General features: G+C 46.2%; 1 protein-coding gene across 5 annotated transcripts in view; it reads right to left on the bottom strand.

The window, feature by feature from the left end:
* LOC119178081 (uncharacterized) overlaps window positions 1-23222 on the bottom strand; it is a 349233-nt gene that overhangs the window by 102156 nt on the left and 223855 nt on the right. The gene's annotated exons all lie outside the window — the stretch shown is intronic.

Here is a 23222-nt window from a genome sequence, read left to right as displayed (position 1 = left end):
TTGAAAATGTCTTTCTCACAATTAATGTTCAGGTCGTAAGATATATTTTTAAAATCGAACGAAATATTCTGTTTATTCTATTGTGCCACGGACAGCACAGTGTCCGTAAATGGTTATTCCGTAACGCAGTATACTGTAACCTAAAGCGTGTGCTATCATCTTACGTACTGAAGATGGCATGTTGTATCTTATGTTATATAATCGACATGACACAGCGCGAAGTCTTTTGCAAACACACGCGAGATGGCTATTCCAGGAAAGGTCACTGTCAATGTACAAGCCACAACAGATGAATACTGTAATGAACTACAAGAGCAGTATGAACAGTCAGAACAATGCAAAATGAAAGGATAGTCAAGGGTTACTTTCTTCAATGGATTGTGGAGGCAGATTAGATTCGTTTTAGACACATTTATATTAATAAGGTTATTTCGAAACCAATCTATGGCTTTAGCAGCAGCTGACTGAAGAAGAGTAATCGCCCCATAAAAGTTGTTTGCAGTCGTCACGATCACAGTGTCGTCGGCGTATTCTTATAGAGAAAGCGGTATCGCGCTGTGAAGGTCATTCACAAAAATATTGAATAGCAGCGGACTAAGAATTGATCCCTGTGGAATGCCGGTTTTGATGATTTGGAACGCGCTGTGAGATTGTTCAACGGATACAAGGTGACGCCTGCCTTGAAGGAAATTTGCCAACAAAGACCAGAAAGCACCCCTAAACCCTAAATGAAAAAGTTTATCCAATAACAAGGTATGAGGGACACTGTCGAAAGCCTTGCTGCAGTCAAGAAAGAGCGCACAGGCAACTTTGTTGTTATCTAACGCCTCGTTCAACTGATGGCGTCTGAGTGCTTCCAATAGCGTCTGAGTGCTTGTCTCCTGTCGAAAACTATACTGGCAAGGCGATAAGATGTTGTGACTATCGAGAAAGCTTGTCATCGTTAACAACAAATGGTTTTCCAGTATTTCTGCTATAGAAGGCAGAATTGATATCGGACGATAATTTTCAAGTTTATCACGCGCACCGCATTTGTGTAGAGGTATAACTATTGATGTTTTCAAGTTTATGGGAATTTCTCCACTAGAAGTAATGCGAAATATTAGTGCTAGCAGAACTTCATGGGTGTGTTCAAATGTACGGTGCAAGTCAGTTATAGAAACACCATCAATACCGGCAGATTTTTTACACTTCAAACTGAAAATGATAGATCGTAAGTCCTCATGTGATATTGAAGGTAGATTAACCGATTCGCTAACACTGTGACGTAAAGTGTACGGGCCTACTTGGGAACTTGTGTTTTTATATGTTCGAGAAAAAAAGTTGTTAAATTCATCAGCAATCTCCTGTGCGTTATTGGCTTGACTTGAAAAAAAGTTATTCAAAATATTGACGCGAGTGTTTGCGCCGCTAAAGGTGTTAATTAACGCCCAGGTTTTTTTGCTGCTGTTACTGGCATCCTTAAATTTCGCTCGGAAATGGGTTCGTTTAGCCGACTGAATCATTGCATTAACCTTGTTTCTGCTTTGCTTAAATTTGGCTCGCAAGTCTGAACAGTTGGGATAACGCTTACATTGTGTCCAAAGCAAGTCCTTTTCTTTTATTGCAGCGAGTAAATGTGTTGACATTCATTTGTTATCCAATTTAGGTTTTTTATGTGTATCGTTCACGTCGCACTTTCTTTTAAGCTTATGAACGCTTCTACAAGTCTATTGTAGAGATCACTAGGAGACGTTATTGACAACAAAGAATTCCAGTCATAATGAGCTACCAGATTATCAATTTTTTTAATCTAGCACCAAAATTAGTTTTTTTTTTATCGGTTGGCATCGTTGTCATATGTGGACAGCTGATTGAGCGGCAAACAAAGTAATGGTCAGCTGTCTTCGTCTGTACTATTGCGGTTTTTGTGAGCAGGTTCTGCGCACGCACGAAAACGTGGTCACTGCACGACACGACGGGCTTGCCAGCCAAAAATTCCTCTCGAGTCGCTTTATTTATTCGGCACTCTAAGCCCCATTTAGAAAGGCTGTCTAGATAATCAGCAACGAGGCCTACTGTAGGACGCAAAAGGTCAATGTTGACGTCTCCTATGATGCACACAGGCTCTTCTATCGATAAGGATGATAGTGTGGACTCAAGTTAAGTTAAGAAAAGGCGCGTATTGAAACTGGTAGGCCGGTACACCGATAAGAGAGTCACCGAAAAAGCGGGCGTGTTGAAGAGCAGTGCTAACACTTCGACTTGTGAAAAGAAAAAGGATAGCTGCGAAACTGCCCATCTGTTACTTATAAAAACGGCAATGCCTCCTCCTTTTCTTGTTGGGCGAGTGTATGAAAAGGCTTGGTAACCCAGCAGAACAAACTGTGAGAATCGTTCGGATGAAATGTTGATTTCAGTAAGGACAAAAGCATCGAAAGTTAGGCGAGATGAAGAAGTGATGGCACAGAACAGATTCCAATGTTTCCGAAGACTACGAATATTGACATGTGCTACTTTGAAGCCGTTAGATGAGGCACCAGAAAGGAATTTAACTGCATTCGCGAAGTCGGTGCAGGTGATACTTTTCATATCCGCCATGTTTAGGCCAGCTTATCCAAATCCGATAGTTTTTCAATGCGAATGGCAAGTGCTCCTTCCGCTTTTCTTGCTAGCACCTTTCCGTCCCTCGTCCACACGAAGTTATAAGCTTTTTCTTTTCCCTTTCGAGTGGGTCAATCGGAAGAGTTCTTGGTTCATCCGTGTCAAGTTTTCATTGATGTACAAGCGAGGAAAGTTATCGTACTGAGCAAGATCACGAAGGCCATTTCGAGCTCGAAGTTAGATGTGGTGCGACGTACAGTTGTGCGGAACAATACAGCAGACTGTTGTGTAGAACAATACAAACAATTTTGTATTAGTTGCAATAACGTATAGAATACGTAAGAACGCCTTATTCGAAGGAAATTGTTGTATTTTGATCACGGAATAAGATCTGTCGCCTTAATAGGGTGACGGGTTGCTCTGTGGTAACTGCGCTGAAGCATTACTTCCGTGAAGAGGCTACGTACTAAGGAGATAGTTGCATTCTTACTCACGGAATAGCTCGGCACCGCTAGACCTCCAGCATTCTCCGTGAAGAAGGGTCCTCATTTTTTACAGTGTATGTGGAGCCAGCGAAACGGCCACGAGCACGTTATGAGCGTGGTATGTTGTCATTTTCTTAAATGACATGCTTGTCCGCGTTACCATGTGTGCACTAGTCAATACTTTCGTCATCAATTGCCGTCACGTAACACCAAATTTAGTATTTGCGGAGTTCGCAAAGCGGCCACGAGCGCATCATAAAGCGCCCAATATACTCCAATGTACACATATATAGCCTTTTTCACTCCGGAACGTACCCGCCGGCCTGCCGCTTATGTGGCAGCTGAATCGCCAACTATGAGCGCATATTTTACTCCTGTTCGGCACACTTGTCCCCTGCCTCTTGGCACCTGAGATGTCAGCAGTAGTTGAAGGCTGCTTCGTCCAGCACCAGGCCGGACCTGCAACTTCGGCTGGTGACTTGAGGGAAGGACGTCGCGGCTAGGCGCTGTCTGGACCCACAACCGGCAGCCTGAAGTCCGCCCACAACGCTGCTTTTTAATTTTTTAAATATTATTTTACTTTCTGGCCTTTTGACGAATACAGTTTTTCACCACCATCGCAACCACCAATGTAGCGTTGACGCGTGCGCACGCTGGGCACAGCGACGCTACGTTATTAAAACGCGAACACTCTTCAGTCTGACGCCAGGCGTGACAAGCGTGACTAGCGTCTGTCGGCGCGGCCTGATTGCACCAAGCCCGAGATGCGACAGGCTGCATTTCACGCGAATGTGTTACCCAGACAACACTGAGTCTTCCTCTTATCGTGACGAAGGGACGCAGGACGTGCTGAAACGCGCATGCGTCAAAGCAACGCAGCGCGGCGCGCGTTTGCGAGTATATGGCAAGACCGGCGGCTGGCGGGACAATGCCGGCGTGACACGACGAAATGAACGCCGGCGAGCACACGCGCCGCATCACGTCGAAATGTATTGGCGCCTTAACTGTTGTATGTATTCATGTTCTGACATGACACACATCTCATGATTATCATGTTTGCACCAGTATGTACCTTCGTCATCCTTTGACGTCGCGTAATACAAAATTCGGCATATGTGAAGCTAGCGAAACCGTCGCGAGCACACCATGACTATTTTGTTACATGACACGCATGTCAATATTATCGTGTTTGGATGTGCCGTTTGCCTCTATCTTCCGTTCGCGTCGCGTAATACCGTGTTTGGCACATGTGAAGCTAGTGAAACGTCCGCGAGCGCATCATGAGCGTAGCATGTAGTCACGCTCTTACATGACACGTATCTCATGTTTATCATGTTTTCACCAGTATCATGCCTTCGTCATCCATTCATGTCTCGTAATACCAAATTTGGTACAAATGAAGCTAGCGAAACGGCCACCAGTTCATTATGAGCGTGGCGTGTTGTCATGTTGCTACACGACACACCTCTCATGATTATCACATTTGTACCAGTCACATGCCTTCGTCATCTATTCACGTACCGTAATAGCAAATTTATTATATGTGACGCTATTAAAACGGTTGTGAGTGCATCATGAGCGTTGCGTGTAGTCATGTCGGCATATGACACGCATGTCATGATTTTGATGTTAGGGTCTCTCGCTTGTGTTCGGCATGCGATCACGTCATACCATACGAGTTTTTCAACATGCCATGTGAACAAAACCGCAGCAAGAGCTGTAGGATTATGCAATATAAATTATGGCATTCATGACATACATATCATGATTTTTATGTTATGATTAGTGAAATATGTTTATTTATTTATTTATTTATTTATAATACCTCAAGGGCCCCAGTGTAGGGGTGTTACATGAGGAGGTAAACAGTTCACAAACAGATGCTTTGTTCGATGACTTCTTTGAAATAGGCGATGCTGGAGTGGTGCACGATGTCAGCAGGAAGATCTTCATAGAGTCTTTCTTCATAGAGTCATGTTATACCATACCAAGTTTGGTATTGTACCAATATCGAAACGGCCAGGAGAGCTAAAAGTCGTAGGCGGATAGATAGATAGATAGATAGATAGATAGATAGATAGATAGATAGATAGATAGATAGATAGATAGATAGATAGATAGATAGATAGATAGATAGATAGATAGATAGATAGATAGATAGATAGATAGATAGATAGATAGATAGATAGATAGATAGATAGATAGATAGATAGATAGATAGATAGATAGATAGATAGATAGATAGATAGATAGATAAATAGATAGATAGATAGATGCGCTGAAAGTCGCCGAAGTTTGCCAAGAAAAGATTCGCGAAAAATAAAACTTTGTGTCCTCTTTGAAAAGGCACAACATACATATCCTTCGCACGGCAGGTAAGCGTCCTTCCTTTCACAAGTTCGAACCTCACAGGCACAAAAACACTGAAGGGAACGCGCAAAGCACCTAGCTGTACCACGAAGAGATGCACCTTGCTAAAGACGTGCCAGAGAGGGCATGTTCTGCGAACGCGTGTCGAACACGCTATGTTCCGGCGTACCGAGACGATTTTCCGCTTAATGAAACCGCCCTACCTGCTTGCGTGGTGCGAGTGGAAAAGTTTCATAACTAAGTCCTTCTCCTTTTACGGTCAGTGTTCGTTACGCGCGGCAACTAGGCCGAACGTTTGAATTCACAAGAAACAACTGAATTTTTCAATTCATATATGGAGCTAGCGCGAAAAAACACCTGTAAAATATATGATTCATCGAAGATATTTTGTTTGAAGCACTGACTAGTCAAGATAGTGAGAACAAGTAGGCACAAGACACATTATGCATCTACTAATTTGCAATATTCGTTGGTTTTAGCGTTTAAAATAAAAAGGCGAGTTTCTACGAAGCTGGCCAGCACAATAGTTATCTAAATTCACTGCTGTCTTGTATAATTCCTAATAAAAGTATACTAACATTGTCTTTATAGAACCTTAGAAAGGGGCCTGCTGCTTGTTACATAAATGTTGAGAGCATAAGCTTGTATCCTTTTGTCGCTTCATCGGTACTGCGTGACCAAGTACAGCCATAAACTGCCGCATTGACACAATAATAATTCATCAAGTTTTCGTCATAGCACAAAGCAACTTCGCATGGAAAGTAAATGTATTGTAGTCTACATAGCCATTATTTGATATTGTTCTGCTCTTCAAAGAAAAAAGATATTCCTACAAAAACTTTCACTATTTCGCCCATTTTCATTGGACCGTAAATAAATTATAGTTAACTTATGTCCAATCACTCTTCCTAAAAACCTTGAATACAACTTCGTCTAAAAGCAGAGTAAAATATGCTTTGTTATGTTGAATAGTTTCGCCATTCTTGCAGTACAACGAAGGTTTGTACAGCGAAAATGCTTCTTGTTGCTCACACTTTTTTCTTCACTATAAGGCAACGCCTCCGACCAGACATTAAATGTAGGCGTCATTAAAAAGCGGAGATCAATGGCTTCTTGAATTACCCTAATTGAAATTTTATTGTCAAGCGCAGCGAGCAAACAATGCATAATATGTGGAGCGGTTGCCGCCGGACTCGGACCGTTATCTTAAAAAACCGGGACGCTGCACTGGATGCACCCATCGAGCCAAGGAAACAGGTGAAAAGGCAAAGGTGCACACGTAACAAAATCCGGATGTACTTCGAAACGAAACCAATCATATCACTATATAATCAGATCACTAATAGCTGTAACTGCATAGCATACAACTGAGAGCCCCAGTGTCTGTTACTTTTGTGTTTTCTAGGTACCTATAAACATGTTTAAAGCAAGAAATCGCCCCCACCTCCCCGAAGAGAATCGTGAGGAAATGCAGAGGCATTTCCTGCAACAAGAAGTCCAGGCGTAGTAATTATAATGTGGCAAACTAGTGACAATACGAGGCTTTGTACCAAAACCAGTTTTTACACATTCGTCAGCCAGTGAACGGTCAAGAGTGAGGCGCACAGTTCACTCCCTTTATATTGGCACGGGGCGTCAAGTCACAGATGAGCTCAATTCAGAAGAAGACGATGTTTGAGCTCTCGTGCATACTGGGCTCCATTTTTTATGCCTGCTTGTTTATCCGTAGTAAATGTATTTTTCAGACGTCTTTTCGCCGTAACATTTTAGTGGAAAGTGCACGTTCTTCCAGAATTAACATGGATGACAATTCCACGCAGTGGATGGTCCTTGGCTGCCTCTGCGATGGCTGATCACGACGAGAACGAGGGTTCATCCATTTCCCTAAGTGTGCCGCGTCCAACCACACACCACCTGTCAGCTTCCCATCCAGCCGTCACGAACCGCACCGTCGTTCTCACCCAACCTCATGACCCAGGCAACTTTTCCGGCAACCACAACAGGAGTGTGGAAAAATGGCTTCAGCTATACGAACGGGGGAGCGCGCTGTGGTCGTCAGATTCTGCCAAGGCGGCGCTCCGAAAAACGCTGCTACCAGGCCCCCCATCGCGCTCCGGTCATAAATAGGTAGTGCACAGAGCCGTCCGCAAGCGAACGTGCATAGGTCCTCCTCTTTCGTTGGTCTTGAGGGGCGGTTTCCTGAAAATCATAAACTTGGCAAGCTTCTTCCTTCAATCCAACCTCGCTTCATAAAATTAGGAAGCTCAATAAAACGAAACGCGGGCAAAATGCTAAGGATGTTTCATTTATTTAGGCATGCTGCCTTTGGCAATTTAAATGCAAGCGAGCATCGCATGACATCGAGTTCGAGGCAGGCACTCTGATTACGATGTTTGATGTTTTGTGGCGCAAGAGCCATTTGATGGCCAAAGAGCGCTGGCTCATCTTACTAGACATACGGACAATGTTTGTGATAAGCGGCTGTGTAAAAGCCATAAAATTCCTCGCGCTAAGGCCGGTAAACACGTAGAAGTAATATAATTATGACCATGCCGTGAAAGGCGTGTAGTTTTAATGGATGACAAACTGAGTTCATGATAATAAAAACGATGGTGGACCCGTATAGCATTAGCACAAGTGAATCACTCGTTGACACCTTTGCGTCCAAGGACTGTGAGGCAAGTGCTTCGTTGAGTGTAGCCACCACAGCGGAGACCTCTCTCGAGAGGTCGTGTTACGGAATGCCCGGGAATATTATATTAAAACTACGAACCTCTCTTTAAAAAATAGCAGCATATGCACAGAGTCAATGATGGGGAGTGGGGCGAAGCATCCGTCCGTCCATTCATTCTTGCTTCCGTCCGTCCATGCGTGCGTCTGTGTGACCACCCGTGCATCCATCCGCCAGTCCATGCATGTGTCTGTTCGTGCGTCCGCACGTCCATCTGTGCGTCTGTCCCTGCGTTCGTCCATGCCTCCGCTCCTGCGTCCGTCCATGAGTTCATCCGTCCGTGCAGCCATCCGTGCTTTCGTCCATGCATCTGTCTGTGTCTGTTAATCCATCTAGTCGACACTCCAAGTACCACCATATCGCATCTTTTTATCATATATTCCTCACGCAGAAGCACCGTCAGCCAGTGGATATTCCAAGGACTGAACGAGAGGAGGCACACGCACACTTTCTTCCGGCTTGCGCTTCGTGTCTACTTCTCACCTTTAACCACCTCGAGTTCATGGTATATACTAGTTTACTGTATTCATAGCACTGCGGCCTGGCGCTCGCTAAACCTTTCTAAAACCAAGGAGGCTACACACAGCGAATATAACGTAGCAAGCCTTTCTTGTGAGATAGTGCTCAATGTGCATGCCAATGGCTGCTAATGGGTAATGAGAGACAGGAGCATTCGGCTTTTAGTTAACGCGCACGCCGCGAACTTTTTATTGCTCAACAAAGCACAGGAGAAATCTCCCTCCAGCACCACTTTGCAGGTCAAAATGTAACACTAATTACACACTACGGCTACGACTACGACTACGAGGGACGAGGGAGTGCCGCTTTAAGGAGCTTCGCCCCTAAAAAGCTAACAATGGTTTATGTGTAAAAAGTAGTTTCCTTTCAAAGAACATTGCAGGATAAAGTGTTATCTGCTGTCGGTAGGGTAATAAATAGTTTTGTCTTCTTAGCGTGTCTAATTCTTTACACTGAATCAGAATGTGAAGTACGGTGAGCGCTTCTTCACATCTTTCACGCAAAGGTGGATAACCACCAGTCAAACGAAATGAATGTGCAGTGTATGTATGTCCTGTTCTTAACCTTGTAAATATTACTTCTGTGTGGCGTGATTTTGATACTGGTGGCCAATGACCAAGTTGCGGCTTAATGGCGTGCATTTTATTACCTGTGTGTCAGTCCCATGTGCTCTGCCAATAACCTCTGAGCTTTCGTTCTAGAAAAGCTTTCAAGTCGACTGCAGGAACTGTTATCGATGTATTGCTAGCCGTTTTGCTGGCGGATCAAGCTAGCTGGTCCACTAGAACGTTGCCTTGTATTTGGTGGTGTCCTGGCACCCAGCAGACTGCAACATACTACATGGATGAGTACACTGTGCATAGGAGTGAATGAAGTGAGACAAGAACAAGGTTTTTGTGCTTTTTTCGTGTTTTCAGATCATTTACTACGCTTAGGTAATCTGTATATAATATTGTCTTATGTAGTTTTATTTGTCTAATGCGTTTAACAGCCGCAAGTATCGCATAAGCTTCACCGTTTAAAATGCTTGTATCAGAGTGCAGAACGCCTGCTTACAAAAAGGATGGGCTGACGGCTTCGTACGAGACAAAAGTGTTAGATTTTGAAGCATCCGTAAAGAACTCAGGACATGTGTAGTTAACTTGTAGTTCAAGGAAATATGTCTGTATATTGGCAATTCATGCATGCTTCGTAACCTCCAAGAAAGACACGTCGCAATCTATCGCCTGCCACTGCCACGGTGACAGGCATAGTGCGGGATCCATCAAGCGGTGTTCGAGTGGCACCCCGGTTTTCTTCACAAGGCCCCTCACACGGAGTGAGTAGGGCTGTCTCACTAAAGGCTGTTTTTCAAACACACAAGGCTCGGCATGTTGTTATTTGTGGAATGTGATGGATGATTCTTGTCTGCGTTTACATTAAGATAGTATTTAAAATACGTGTAGCGTCTCTGTAGGTGGAGCGACCATTCGTTCGATTCGACGTACAGGCTTTCCACGGAGCTAGTGCGAAAGCACCCGTAGAAAGGCGGCTTCTTGGATGATGAACAGGATCGAGCATCTTAAGGGCAATAGGTGTCGCAGACTGATATGCTACTGCCCCATAGTCTAGGCGAGTATGTATGAGGCTTTTATACAAATTCATTAAACACTTCTTGTCACTTCCCTATTTAGGCGTGACAACACTTTTAGAACATTTATGGCTTTTAAGCACTTGTTTTTTAAATACTTGATATGTCGTATGAAGCTTAGCTTAGTGTCCAATATTAGGCCTGAAACTTTATGTTCAGTATTGCCGGCAAGACGTTGCCCATGCAGTTGAATATCAGGTTCGGAATGAAAGCTTCCATTCCTGGAAAACAAGACACACGTGCTTTTCTGTGTATTCAGCCAGAACTCGTTTTCTTCAGCCCAAATGGAGACTTTGTTCAGACATAGCTGAACCTGCCGCTCACACATGGCCAGATTACAAGACTTAAAACCGAACTGGACGTCGTCGACATATGTGGAGTAAAAGATATTTCGAGGGATAAGCAAGCGCGAAGAATTTAATTTGAAAATGAAAAGTGTGAAGCTAAGTACACCACCTTGCGGCACTCCTGTTTCTTGCACAAATGCTTGGGAAAAACCGCTTCCCACTCAGGCATGGAATGCCCGATTTTAAAAATAACTTTTGAGGATGTTAATTATTGTTTCGCGCACGCCAAGATGGGACAGGTCTCTTAATATTCGAAAGCGTCATGTTGTATTGTAAGCCTCTTCAATATGGAGGAACACTGAGAGAAAATATTGTTTATGGCCGAAAGCATCTCTGATGTGTGCCTCGATACGAACACGCATCTACCCTTTAGAAACCCGAACTGAAATGGATCGAGTCGGTTGTTTGTTTCAAGAAAATGCACAAGTTGGCAGTTTATCTTTTTTTCGAAGACTTTGCACAAGCAGCTTGTAAGTGCAATAGGCCTATAAGTCGAAACTGAAGAAGGGTCTTTACCCTCTTTCAAAATGGGAATAATAGTAGCCTATTTCCAGGAATTAGGGATAGTGCCAGAAAACCAGATAGCATTTTCCAAACAAGGTAAGGTTTTTTCAATTAGTAGGATTTTTAACATTTCATGCACCACACGATGAGAACCTGGGGCAAAATGACTGCAGGAGTTTAAAGAAGTTTTGGAGCTCAGCTAAACTGAAAGCTTGGTTATGCTTGGTTATATGCCTCGTATCTAGTACATTTGTGTTCGAGTTTCCGATTTTCTATTCTTGTTCTGTATTTTTGGAAAGCGTCAGTATAGTGTGACGAGCTAGACACCCGTCGCAGTGTGCAACGAGCAAGTTCACCTGATCTTCCAAGGTATCACCCTGTGTATTTACGAGTCGGAGTGTGTGTACTGCTTTTTCTGCTACCCTACCAACCATGTTTCAGACTTTAGCCTCCTGTGTGTATGAATTCATCTCTGCCAAAAACTTCTGTCAGCTTTCCCTTTTGGCCTGTGGACGCGTTCTCCTGCCTTGAGACTTTATTTTCTTAAAGCTGTCAAGATTTTCGGCTGTTGGTAAGTTCCGAAGCAACCTCCTTGCTCTGTTTTGCTGTTTGCGCACGTTTCGGCATTAAGAGTTCCACCACGGCACACGCTGTTTTCCAGGGTGTTCATTTCTTTGTAGGATGCATTTTGTTGCAGCATCAATCAAAAACGCTGTGAAGTAGTTAACAGCAACATCAATGCTCAAAGTACATATGTCACTTCAACCTGAACGAGCGACGGTATAAAACTGTTCCCAGTCGGCTCTGTTTATGAGCCATTTGGGAATACGTGGTGGACACTCGGTCGCTGTAGTTGCGCTCAAAACTACAAGAAAGTGGTCACTTCCATACGGATTACTGATGACTTTCCACTGGAGTAGAGGCACAGGAGACGGCGATCCTAAGCTTAGGTCTATAGAGGAGTAGGTAATATTAGTGAGAATATAAAAGGTTTGTTCTTTTCGATTTAGGAAACATGCCCTCGACGAAAGAAGGAACTGTTCAGTCCCCCTCGCGTGTCATAACGAGAGTCACCCCATAGCCTGCTATGCGCATTAAAGTCTCCAAGGAGAACATAAGGCTCCGGAAGTTCATCAATTAAAGATTATAAATCACGCTTTTGCAGCTGATAGCTAGGAGGAATGTAAATAGTGCAAATTATGATCAGTTTATCAAAAATAACAGCTAGAACAGCCACTGTCTCAAGGGATGTTTGGAGTTGTAAGTGTGTGCATGCAATCCCTTGATTCTCTACAATGGCAACACCTCCAGGTGATGTCATGGGATCATCACGGTCCTTTCAGAAAATAACCAATTCAGGAAGAAAGTTCGTGTGTTTTGAATTTAGGTGTGTTTCTTGTACCCACAGAACATTTGGTGAGTGTTCGTGTAAAATTTCTTGGATGTCGTCAAGGTTTCTGAGAAGGCCCCTGATGTTTCATGGTATAATTAGAGTGTTGATGGTGAATGTAAAGTAGTTGTGTTTGCACGAAAAGCGAGTGGCTGTTCAGGTTGGGAATTAGAGTTCACGTAACAGGGCTGTCACCAGGCCCTGTTAACTGCTTATTTGTTTTATTGGCACGCTCCAAGGAGCCACGCCGCTCTTTCAGCACCAAGGGTACCGATGTATTCATTGCCTCTTCAGAGGCACTGGATGCCCGCACGTGCGAGCTGGTAGTTCAAATTTTGGGCCTCGCCTGGTGAGGTGAGGTCTTGAGACCTGAAGACCCCAGAGTCTCCAGTCTCTGTTCGAGTGTAGGCGGCGTAGTCTGGACTACAGCCGCCTGGGGGGCAGTTGCCACAACCGCTGGCTTGATAAGCGCGGGCCGAAGGAGTGGGGAGGGCTGGTGCGGTGGTGCCCCCTGACGCACCGCAACAGTATATGTTGGGTCATATAATGGCGAGACCCTTTTCCTTGCTTCCTTAAACTAAATGTTTTCCTTCACCTTCAAAGTAATTATTTCTTTTTCTTTCTTCTAGTATGCGCAGGAGCGTGAATATGCGGCATGGTTTTCTTCGCAGTTTACACAGTGTGGCGGTTGTTTGCAGTTCTCAGACACGTGGTCTAGGACTTCACATTTCGCTCAAGTCTGGCGACCACGACTGCTTTCAGAGCCATGGCCATACCTCTGGAATTGGAAACAAACGACGACGGTTTGGTATGTACGGCCTGAGAGAGGTCTTCGTGTACCCTGTTTGAATGGACTCTGACAATTTACTGGAATCAAGCGTGAGTAATAAGTGTGTCGTAGGTGTTGTCTTGTTATCTCTTCTGATGATAATTCTCTGTACAATAGTCACATTCTGGCTCTTCCACCCCTCCAAAAGTTCAGTTTCATTCAGTTCAAGTAAGTCTGCGTCAGATACTACTCCGCGAGTTATGTTCATTGATATGTGTGGTGTTATGGTGATCGGTACGTCACCGAAAGATGAGAGGCCGTCTAGCTTTGCAAATTGTTCATTGTCCCGAATTTGAGGAGGAGGTCTCCGCTAGCCATTTTGATTACCTTGTATTCAACCCGGAGAGTTTCGGTAAGACACCTAGCAACTACGAAAGGAGATACGGTTCTGACTTGCTTTCCAGTTTTCTCGCAGGGATTGACAAGAAGGGAGGAAATGTTTCTGTTGGCTGGTCGAAAAACTTGATGTCATCGGTGCGTACCCGTTTTAAGCCGGTGCGATCGGTAAGTGGGGAGAATTCTCTATGCATGCCAGTCTTATTTTTGTTAAGCAGCGCTGGCGCCCACCCACCACGGAGCCCAAGAAGGGGACGCTGCAAGTATGCGGGTGCTGAAAGCTTGCTGACGTCATCCATACAACACTGCCATAACCCAATGCACCTAGGCCAAGGTAGGCTATTTACACAGGGTTAACCCTTGCCGGTAGAAAAATTGGAAGTAAACAGAAGAGAGAAGTAGACAGGAAAGACTGAAAGTGAGAGATAAAAACGAAGTTGTAGGGAAGAGAGATAGGAAAAGGCGACTGCCGATTTCCCCTGGGTGGGTCAGCCCAGGGGTGCCATCTACGTGAAGGTGGGGCCGAAGGGGTGTGTTGCCTCTGCCGGGGGGCATCAAAGGTCTAATCACCCAGCATCGAATCCACCCCCAGAATCCCCCTTTCCCCGGACACGGCAAAGCCACGCACGGCTAGGCGTGGGAGAGAGTCAAAACTCCCCCGTTAGCTCGGGTCCATGGTGTCGCTACGCACCAAACGCCTGCTTGCGCAGGCTCCCCTGCAGAGAGACAAGCACTCTGACGTGCGTTCTAAAATGCCTAAATGCGTTAAACTTGGGCATACGCATGATTCCAAAGCGACAAAGTGCATAGACGAGCAATCTATTTTACGATCAGTGGGTACGAAGCTTGCTTTATCCGGCACGAATGGCCTTTGTGATTTTCGCTTCGCAGTTGCATTCTGAATCAATTTCTCGCTTCCTGTACGTTGAACTGTTTTATTACGCATGCTCTGTTGATGGTTGTTTTCCGATTGTTTGTATATACTGCCATTGGGGATACATGTGCGTCCACTTTCTCAGTGTACAACGAAACGCAAAACCAATGCCTCCGAGATAGCCCCGGTAATCGCGGAGACCAATGGCGAAAAAAAAACATCCGATTGTGGTCGCTATCATTTTGCGATTTACATGTATGACGTAAGTGTTCACATTTCCTAGTTAAAGCCGGCCCTTAGAGCCATCAAAGCCCTACGTGCGTAAATGCTGTGTGGTGGCGACAGCTTCAGATTATCGGTAGTCGCGACGTGTGCGACGCCCGCACCACGGGGCGTCACCTGTCTACTAATGTACGTCATGCACCACGGTCAGAGAGTCTGTTAAACATCATAATAAAAATTACCACGGTTCTTTGTCAAGGCTACTGAAAACAATAACAGGAGGCCTACACCATCACACTCACCTAAGTGAACGGTGGTGGAGAACGCGAGTAATGCGCTTACCCAACACATTCGCACTGACCTGTATTTAGCGCTCTCGCCATTAGGATTTGAGAAAACTGTGGAATTCAGAAAAAACATGAGTCATTTACGTCCACCGCAATTCCTAACGCAACATTAGCGCATGATCGGGTCCTTTTTCGTAGAGCGTGGAGCTGTTGCGTATGCTCTTGTTTTCACCGTCGTGCAGGCTGTGAACCGGAAAGCACTTCACTGCGGTTCGGTGACGCGTTCGACTAGCGGAGAAAAGTTTGTAGCTTTTTTCTGAGTGTTCAATGCGCAAATGAATCTCATATTTCGCTCAATCGTTGTTGCGTGCGCTGTAGTTGCACCTGGTTGCGCAGCAAACTGTGCGAGAGAGTCGGGCTTTGCACTACTCAAAACTGCATCGTCAGGTGGCGCTATGTGTCCGCAAAACTCCAGACTGTGACGTCTATACAACTGGTACCCCACGCTCATGTTAGTCTTTTTTACCTTGAGGGCACGGTTAAAGTTTTTTTCTAAAAGTTGGGATATTTTCAAACGCAAAACTCATCGACGTTTTCGCCAAGGCTATTGGGCGTCGTCATTCGGCACAGAAAAACTCGCGTGCCAACTGCAGTCCTGCATCGAGTCATACGTGACATACATTCAAGATGCGCTCGCCCTCTCCGCACGGTTGACGACAAGATGCCGGAATCCGAAAAGGTCGCACACATCCTGAAAGGAATCGTGGATGACGCCTTTACTCTCCTCGTGTTCCACAACTATTAGACCATGGACGACGTTAATAATGAATGCTGACGCTTTGAAGAAGCCAAAAGTTGTCGTCTGCAGTTTTCTCGCCTTTCCAACACGGCGGCCACATCTACCAGCGAAGATGCCCGTCTCCCACCAGCCGCTGCTACTTCCGACAATATTGTGCACACCGTTCGACGTGAAATCGAGACCACATCTCCCACTGCTGACTATGCCCGTGCCACTGACGATTCTCGCGCAACTATTACTTTATTCCACACCGTTCTGCACCAGGAAGTGGCCAACGCCGGACTTCAGATGCTCTGCCTAGTTAACAGACCCGACCGACTACCCAGTGTACCTGATATGTCTCGCGGCCGGTACAACCGTCCACGTTATAGTAACTCCACTTAATGGCAAACATCTGATGACAGACTGATCTGCTTCTGCTACGGACGAGTCGGCCACATTTCCCGTTATTGCGGTTGTTCCTGGATTTGGCAGCTATGGCCGCACAACGCCAACACCCAGCGCCCACCTAATGGTTCCCACATGGCACATGCCAATGTACGTTGACCCCGACAACGCTTCGCTACCCATACCTGCTTGACTAAACCGCTCGTCGTCGCCATCTGAACGCCTGTCCTGCTCAACTAACCATCACCGCTCTCCGTCACCCTCCTATCACCACCACCAGTCCTCCGAAAACTAACAGATGCAGCTCCTAAAAGTGCGACTGCCGTGATGATCCGACCCAACAGATGCAGCTCCTAAAAGTGCGACTGCCGTGATGATCCGACCCAAAATTTCTTCACACACGCTGCCCGGAAACAAGAGCTTGATCAACGTAAACGTAGACGTCACACCTGCAATAGCGCTCAATGACACTGGTGCTAACATATCAGTAATGAACTTTATCCTTCATGCTCGGCTAACGAAAGCGCTCACTCCTGCTCCTATCACTATAGCCCGAGTAGCTGATGTAACAACATCAGCTGTCACTGGCATGTGTGCTGCCCGCTTCAAGGCGACTGGATGTCATACATCTCTTATGTTTTACGTCTCGGACCACAAGAAGTCATTTTGTGATTAGATTTTCTGTCGGAGCACTCTACCCTAGTTGATTGTTCTGCCGGTGTTGTTCAGCTCTCTACCAGATGTCGTTGACCTGCCAGCTCCTGTGCCACCAAGGCTATGTTCCGTCGACTACATTTGTCTATTCTGTCGAGCTGTGAGGTATACGGACGTCTCGGCCAACTACCTTTTGCCGATAAAGATTACGTCGTGTCACCTAACGCTACCGTCCTCTGTTCGCTTAATGTAACGCTCCCACAGACTATTATCACTATGAAAGAGAACGTGGCACATCTCTCTATTATGGACTTTGGACTTTGCTCACAAGTACTTTCCCGGGGATTATGCCTTGCGACCCCTGCCCCGGCCGGTGACTACCACGCTTCCACCCTTTCAGAGCATACACCGTCACCTGCCAGTCTTGAGTCGGGCTCTCCACCAGACGGCATAACAAATATGATCGCCTCAGATCTCCCTACCGAGCTTCTGAACGCGCTTTGTGGCCTTCTTGCATCATATAAAACATCTTTGATCTCCACGATCGACCACTGGCCCAAACGACCATCGTAAAGCATCGAAATAATGCCGGTAATGGAAATGCAATACATTGGTAGCTCTGTTGAATATCCTCGACTGAACGCCACGTTATCAAGAAAACAGTCAAAAAATGCTTGCTCGGAGCATCATTGAGCCTTTTCCAAGCCCTCGACTTCACCTGTCGTCCTCGACAAAAAGAAATATAACAGCTGGCGTTTCTCTGTACACTACCAGAATATTTAAAGGGTAATAAAAAAAGATGTGTACCTTCTGCCCTGGATACATGACGTCCTTGACTGCCTTGATGAGGTGAATTATTTTCTTCCTCAACCTTCGTTCCGGCTACTGGCATATAGCAGTTGATGACATGGACCGTGAAGAGACGGCCTTTACAACTCCCGACGGACTCTATTAGTTTCAATTAAGGCCGTTTGGGTTACGCGATGCCCCAGCTACATTTGAACGAATGATGGACGCTCTCCTTCAAAGTTTTAAATGGTCAATTTGCTTGTGCAACCTAAACGACGTCATTTTCTTCTCGCCGACATTTAAAACCCACGTCGAGCACCTCTCGACTATCCTCTATGTTAGGGCTTCAGCTAAGCTCATCTAAATGTCACTTCGGCCGCCAGCAACTCACTATCTTTTGTCACCCTGTTGATTTTCCTGGTGTTCGTTCTGACTGAGAAAATCCGCACAGTCAAAGATTTCCCTCTGTTGACCTCCTCGAACGACGTTCGAAAATTTTTTTTGTGCCTCTGCTTCTTTTTTTTGCAGATTTTTGCGTAAATTCGCTGACGTCGTGCGCCCACTCAGGGTACTGAATAAAGATGTGACTTTTATGTGGGGACCTGGGCAAGCTAGAGCATTCGCTGAACTGACCAGCGGACTTACGACACCACTGATTTTTGGCCACTTTGATATGACCGCTCCAACCGAAGTGCGCACCAACGCAAAGGGCCAAGGAATCAGAGCAGTTTTAGAAAAAAGAGAGCATGGCTGCGAGCGCGTCATCGCAAACGCTAGCCGTCTTTTATCGCCAGCAGAAAGAAATTACCCAATTCCTGGACACGAATGCCTCGCGCTCATTTGTGCAGTCGGTAAATTTTGCCCATATTTTTATGAGCGGCCATTCACAGTGGTCACTCACGATCACGCCTTATGCTGGCTGTCATCCTTAAAATATCCTAGCCGACGTCTAGGTCAATGTGCTCTACGCGTAGATGAATATTCGTACACAGTTGCCTACAAATCGGATGGCCACTATCAAGATGACATCTGCTTGTCGCGCCACCCAGTCGATTCACCGGACATCCCTGAGAGCGGCGAATTTACCTGCTTGTTGGCACTTTCCACATTCGAAAACGTCGGAGGTGAGCAACGTCGTAATCCTCCCTTGAGAGATATCATCTTTCAGCTGACTGGTCCCCCAAATTCGATGTCTTTCCGTGTGTTCCTGCTCTGAGACGGCGTCTTATTTTGTTGCAGCATGCATCCCGACGGACCTGAAATGCTGCTGCTGATACCCCTGCATACGCGTCAGACTGTCCTCGCGCAGTTTCATGACATTCGAATAGCTGGTCACTCGGGAGTCTCAAGAACGTATTACCGCGTTCAACATCACTTTTTTGGCAGGGTATGTACCGATTCGTCTACCATTACGTCGCTTTTTGCAAAGCCTGTCAGCACCGAAAAAAACCAGCAACCTTTGAACTCCTCCAGCCCATTAAAATACCATCATAACCGTTTTATAGAATAGGTCTTGACCTACATGGACCTTTTTCTTTATGAGGCAGTGGGAGAAGTGGATAGCAGTCGACTTGCCGCAGCCTACACCACTTCTTGTGCCATCACGCACGCTCTTCCTACTAGTGTGCGACCAACGTCACTGATTTTCTGCTCAAAGACATCATACTTCCCATGGTGCATCTTGACAACTACTTCACGATCGGGGTCGCTCCTTTCTATTCCACGTTATCGAGGACATATTGTATTTTTGCGCTACAACATGCAAGTTCACAACAACCTATCCCCATTAAATCAACCGGCTTACGGAATACCTAAATCGGACTATTACAGAAATGCTCGACATGTACGTTTCCTCCGACCATCGTGACTGGGACGCTGCCCTCTTATTTGTGACATTTGCCTACAAAACGTACCGGCATGGTACTGCAGGTTGCTCGACATTTTTTTTTCTCATGTACAGAAGAGCACCCACGCCACCTTTTAACACGCTCCTTCCTACCGTTACCCACACATGTGACTAGGCCCGCGATGTTATCTCTAGAGGTTTACAGGCACGCGAGATTGCTCGCTTGCTTCTTAGCGACTCGCAAGAACGCCAATGACTAGTCTACAAAGCCCGCCACCACGATGTCAACTTACAACATGATGGCATGGTCATCACGGCGAGTCGGCCTGTGTGAAAAGCTGACTTCACCGCACTCGGGTGCGTACCGTGTCGTGCACCAAGTCACCGACATGACTTGTAAAATTGAACCACTTCGCAGCACTAGTGCGCCCGTGTTCTGACGTTCACGTCACTAAAGGCAGTAGCAATACCACTAGGACCAACCGAGCACCGAGACGGTGCCTTTGCCGCCGGGAGGTGATGCTACACGTCGCCACCGATGAACTCAATATAGAAGAAGACGATGTTTGAGCCCTCAGTTAGTCTGAGCTTCGTCTTGTATGCCTGCTTATGTATCCTTAGAAAATATATTTCTCAAACACCTTTTCCCTGCAACAATATATACGTACGAGTCAGCGGCCGGGAGAGGGGGGTGAAGACAGGAGAGAGAGCGAACGGCAAGAGAAGAAGTGGAGAAGCACTGCATCTTTCGTCCCCTTCATTCTCTCCACACAAACCAGAGCTCCACCGAAATCCCGCTATGGGAGCGCCCTCACATGCCAGAGCATGCTCCTCCTTTCCACTCACTCTCCGCGACTCCGTCCGCACCACCTGCTCCGGCTGCTAGGGGTGAGGATAGGCACGCGTGCCCGCAGCTGTTGCTATGGGAGAAGTTGTGAGAGCCGAGAAATCACAGCTGCCGGCGCGCAGACCTCGACAGATGCCTGCGAATTCCCGACCAAGAAATGCATTAGCAATTAAACGTCACACGTAAGTGCCTATAGTGGCAAATAGAATCGCATGGTCGCTAGCGAGCCCAAGAACACTTGGATTTTAAACTTTTAAACAGGCATTATTAACTATAGACTGGATATTGCGATGAAACCTTTCGGAATGGGTATGTCTAATCCTTATTAAAGCAGAAAAAATCGCAACCACGAAGTTGCATTTTCGTCTCCCAACCCCTATACCACACCGAGTGGCGTGTCGTGTGCGTGTACACAGCCAACTAGGTCGAAGGCAAAAATCAGTTTTTTCATGGCCTGGAACAACGGCTGAGTGAAGGAAAGCATAGAAACTTCAGCAAGTTGGTAGGACATAATTTCATGTGAGAACAGAGCAATCCAGAAGTGGTTACAGCGTAAATACGCAAGTGAAAAAACAAGGACAGAAAAGAGCGCCAACTTTCAACGAAGATTTAATATCGGAATGGTGTACATATATAGGCGAAAAAATGAGAAAATTGGGCGTTCGTAGAAGGGTGCAGGAACAACCACGGCAGTACAATGTCTGCAAAACTCATGTCTCTTGTTGAATGATCTGAAAACAAATACACATGTAGCTTAAAAAAGATCGAGATACGCAATCTCTTTTTGCAACAACACAACCGATGGGTCCCTTACTTATTTACCGTCAAACATATTTACTTTTAGAGGGGCATGCAGCCGCAGTGTTGGCAGTGGATTCCGAGGTGTCTTTGAACCACATTGTGCACATTATTATTGTGCTCTCTTAAACGGTCATTGAGGTGCTTACCGGTTGGCCCTATGTATATTACCACCTAGAGTTGTTAGCCGGCAAGCCCTAGCGAGCCGAAAAGGGCAAAGAGGACGAAGAAAAAGTGTGGTGAGCACTTCGTTTGAAGATACACGCTCACGTCTTTCTGCCCCGCACTTCCTGCCTTGTCTCTACGGCTCTTGGTGCGTGACAAAACTGGTGGAGGTGCTGGGTAATCTATGCACCATACCCCTTCACATAGCAAGAACACAATCGTCGTACCGGTGGTCACTCCTGTGCACCGCACCAGCAGAAGAATCCGAGGGCGATCTCCTGAGTTCGGACTGCTCGCAAATAACATGGCAGCTCCGACCAGCCCTAACGACACCAACCCAATCGGTACGAACGGCACACCGCCGATTTATTGCACCTTACTCACACCGCGAACGCCAAATCCCTTTCATGGCACTGCACTTGAGAATGTGGAAGGTTGGCTTGTTCATTACGAGTTCGTTGCCGTGCACAATCAGTGGGACGACGCAGACAAACTGCAGCACGTCTATTTCAGTCTTTTGCACGGCGCAAGTGTATGGTATGTCGCGATCCCACCGCTGATCACCAGTTGTTCTGATCCCGGGGTGCTGTGGTAGCGTGGTGTAGCTTCGGGTTGAGGAAACGACCGCTTACAAGATGGGGATACGAAAAACAAACAAGGTTAATGGCACTATTTACAAATATTTACAGCATGAGGTTAAGAGTTCACAAACCACGAGCGTGGTGGTTAAACCGTTACACAGTTCAGAGCGACGTCCTGCACTCTGCGGCGCCGTTATAAGCCCTGTCGGGCTCCTCCTTCTTCAGTGGAACACCAATCACACACACACACACAACAGGTGAGGGGTACGAGCATGCACGGCGCACGTGAACATCCAATTTCGAGTCAAGATCACTGCACTTAAAGGTGGCGCCAGAGAGGCTCTTGCTCGTCGTGTATGTCGCTGGTCGAGGGGTCCCAAGCTTCGGACAGCAGACATCAAACGGTCCGCCAATCTGTCCGCTCAATTAGCAGGGCACTTTGTGGCGGCGGTCACCGTTTCTTCAAAGGAATACGCTGTCTTTGTTGTCCCCTCTGGAACGGCTTACAGCTTTGTGGCGACATGACGTCTCATCCGCTGGCTAGCAGGGACAATACCTGGCGGGCATAGGCATTCGGCGAGTCGGCTACTTGTTTGAGGATTAAAAGAGCGCTGCTCCCCCGTCAGCTCTCGACGCTGGTTCCAAGAAAACCTGGGTTCCAGGCGTGGGAACGCGGCCCGGCTACGCTTCTCAGCGACAGCATGGCGCCTACCGATGGCGGTCGTAACAGCTTCCCCCTCGCCAGATGAGTCACGGAGGGCAGCGGTCAACACTGCTGCTCGCAGGGACGACGAAAGGGTCAGTAGTTGAATGCCAAGAACTGGCCTTCGCTTGTGGCATGGTCCGGGTGATCGCCGAATCTTCGACAGCATCTCTGATACTCGACCACATGTACAAGCAAGCACTCGGCCCCCTTCGAAAAACCAAGCCAAAAGAGGGATAGCAAACCAATTTTAATTACTAGCTTTAACAAAAGCTCACACTCAGAACTCTCAGGATTCACTTGTGCTGAGAAATTAAACGTGCTACCTTAAAAAATTGCATACGATGCACGAAAAAACTAAAATATCAATTTTGATACACCAAAAGCACTCCAGAATGGTTTAGAAAGAGCGGCTGAGCGCGTCCGCGTTTCCATTCAATTTGCCTTTTTTATACTTAATATCAAAATGATATTGCTGAAGAATCAAGCTCCACCTCAAAAGGCGACTGTTCTTCGATGTCGCAGTTTTCAGCCAGGTAAGGGGAC

This window comes from Rhipicephalus microplus, chromosome 1, assembly GCF_043290135.1.
Source record: "Rhipicephalus microplus isolate Deutch F79 chromosome 1, USDA_Rmic, whole genome shotgun sequence".
Taxonomy (NCBI): Eukaryota; Metazoa; Arthropoda; class Arachnida; order Ixodida; family Ixodidae; genus Rhipicephalus; species Rhipicephalus microplus.
Note: the sequence above shows the minus strand (reverse complement) of the source record. Positions and strands in the feature narration are given on the sequence as shown.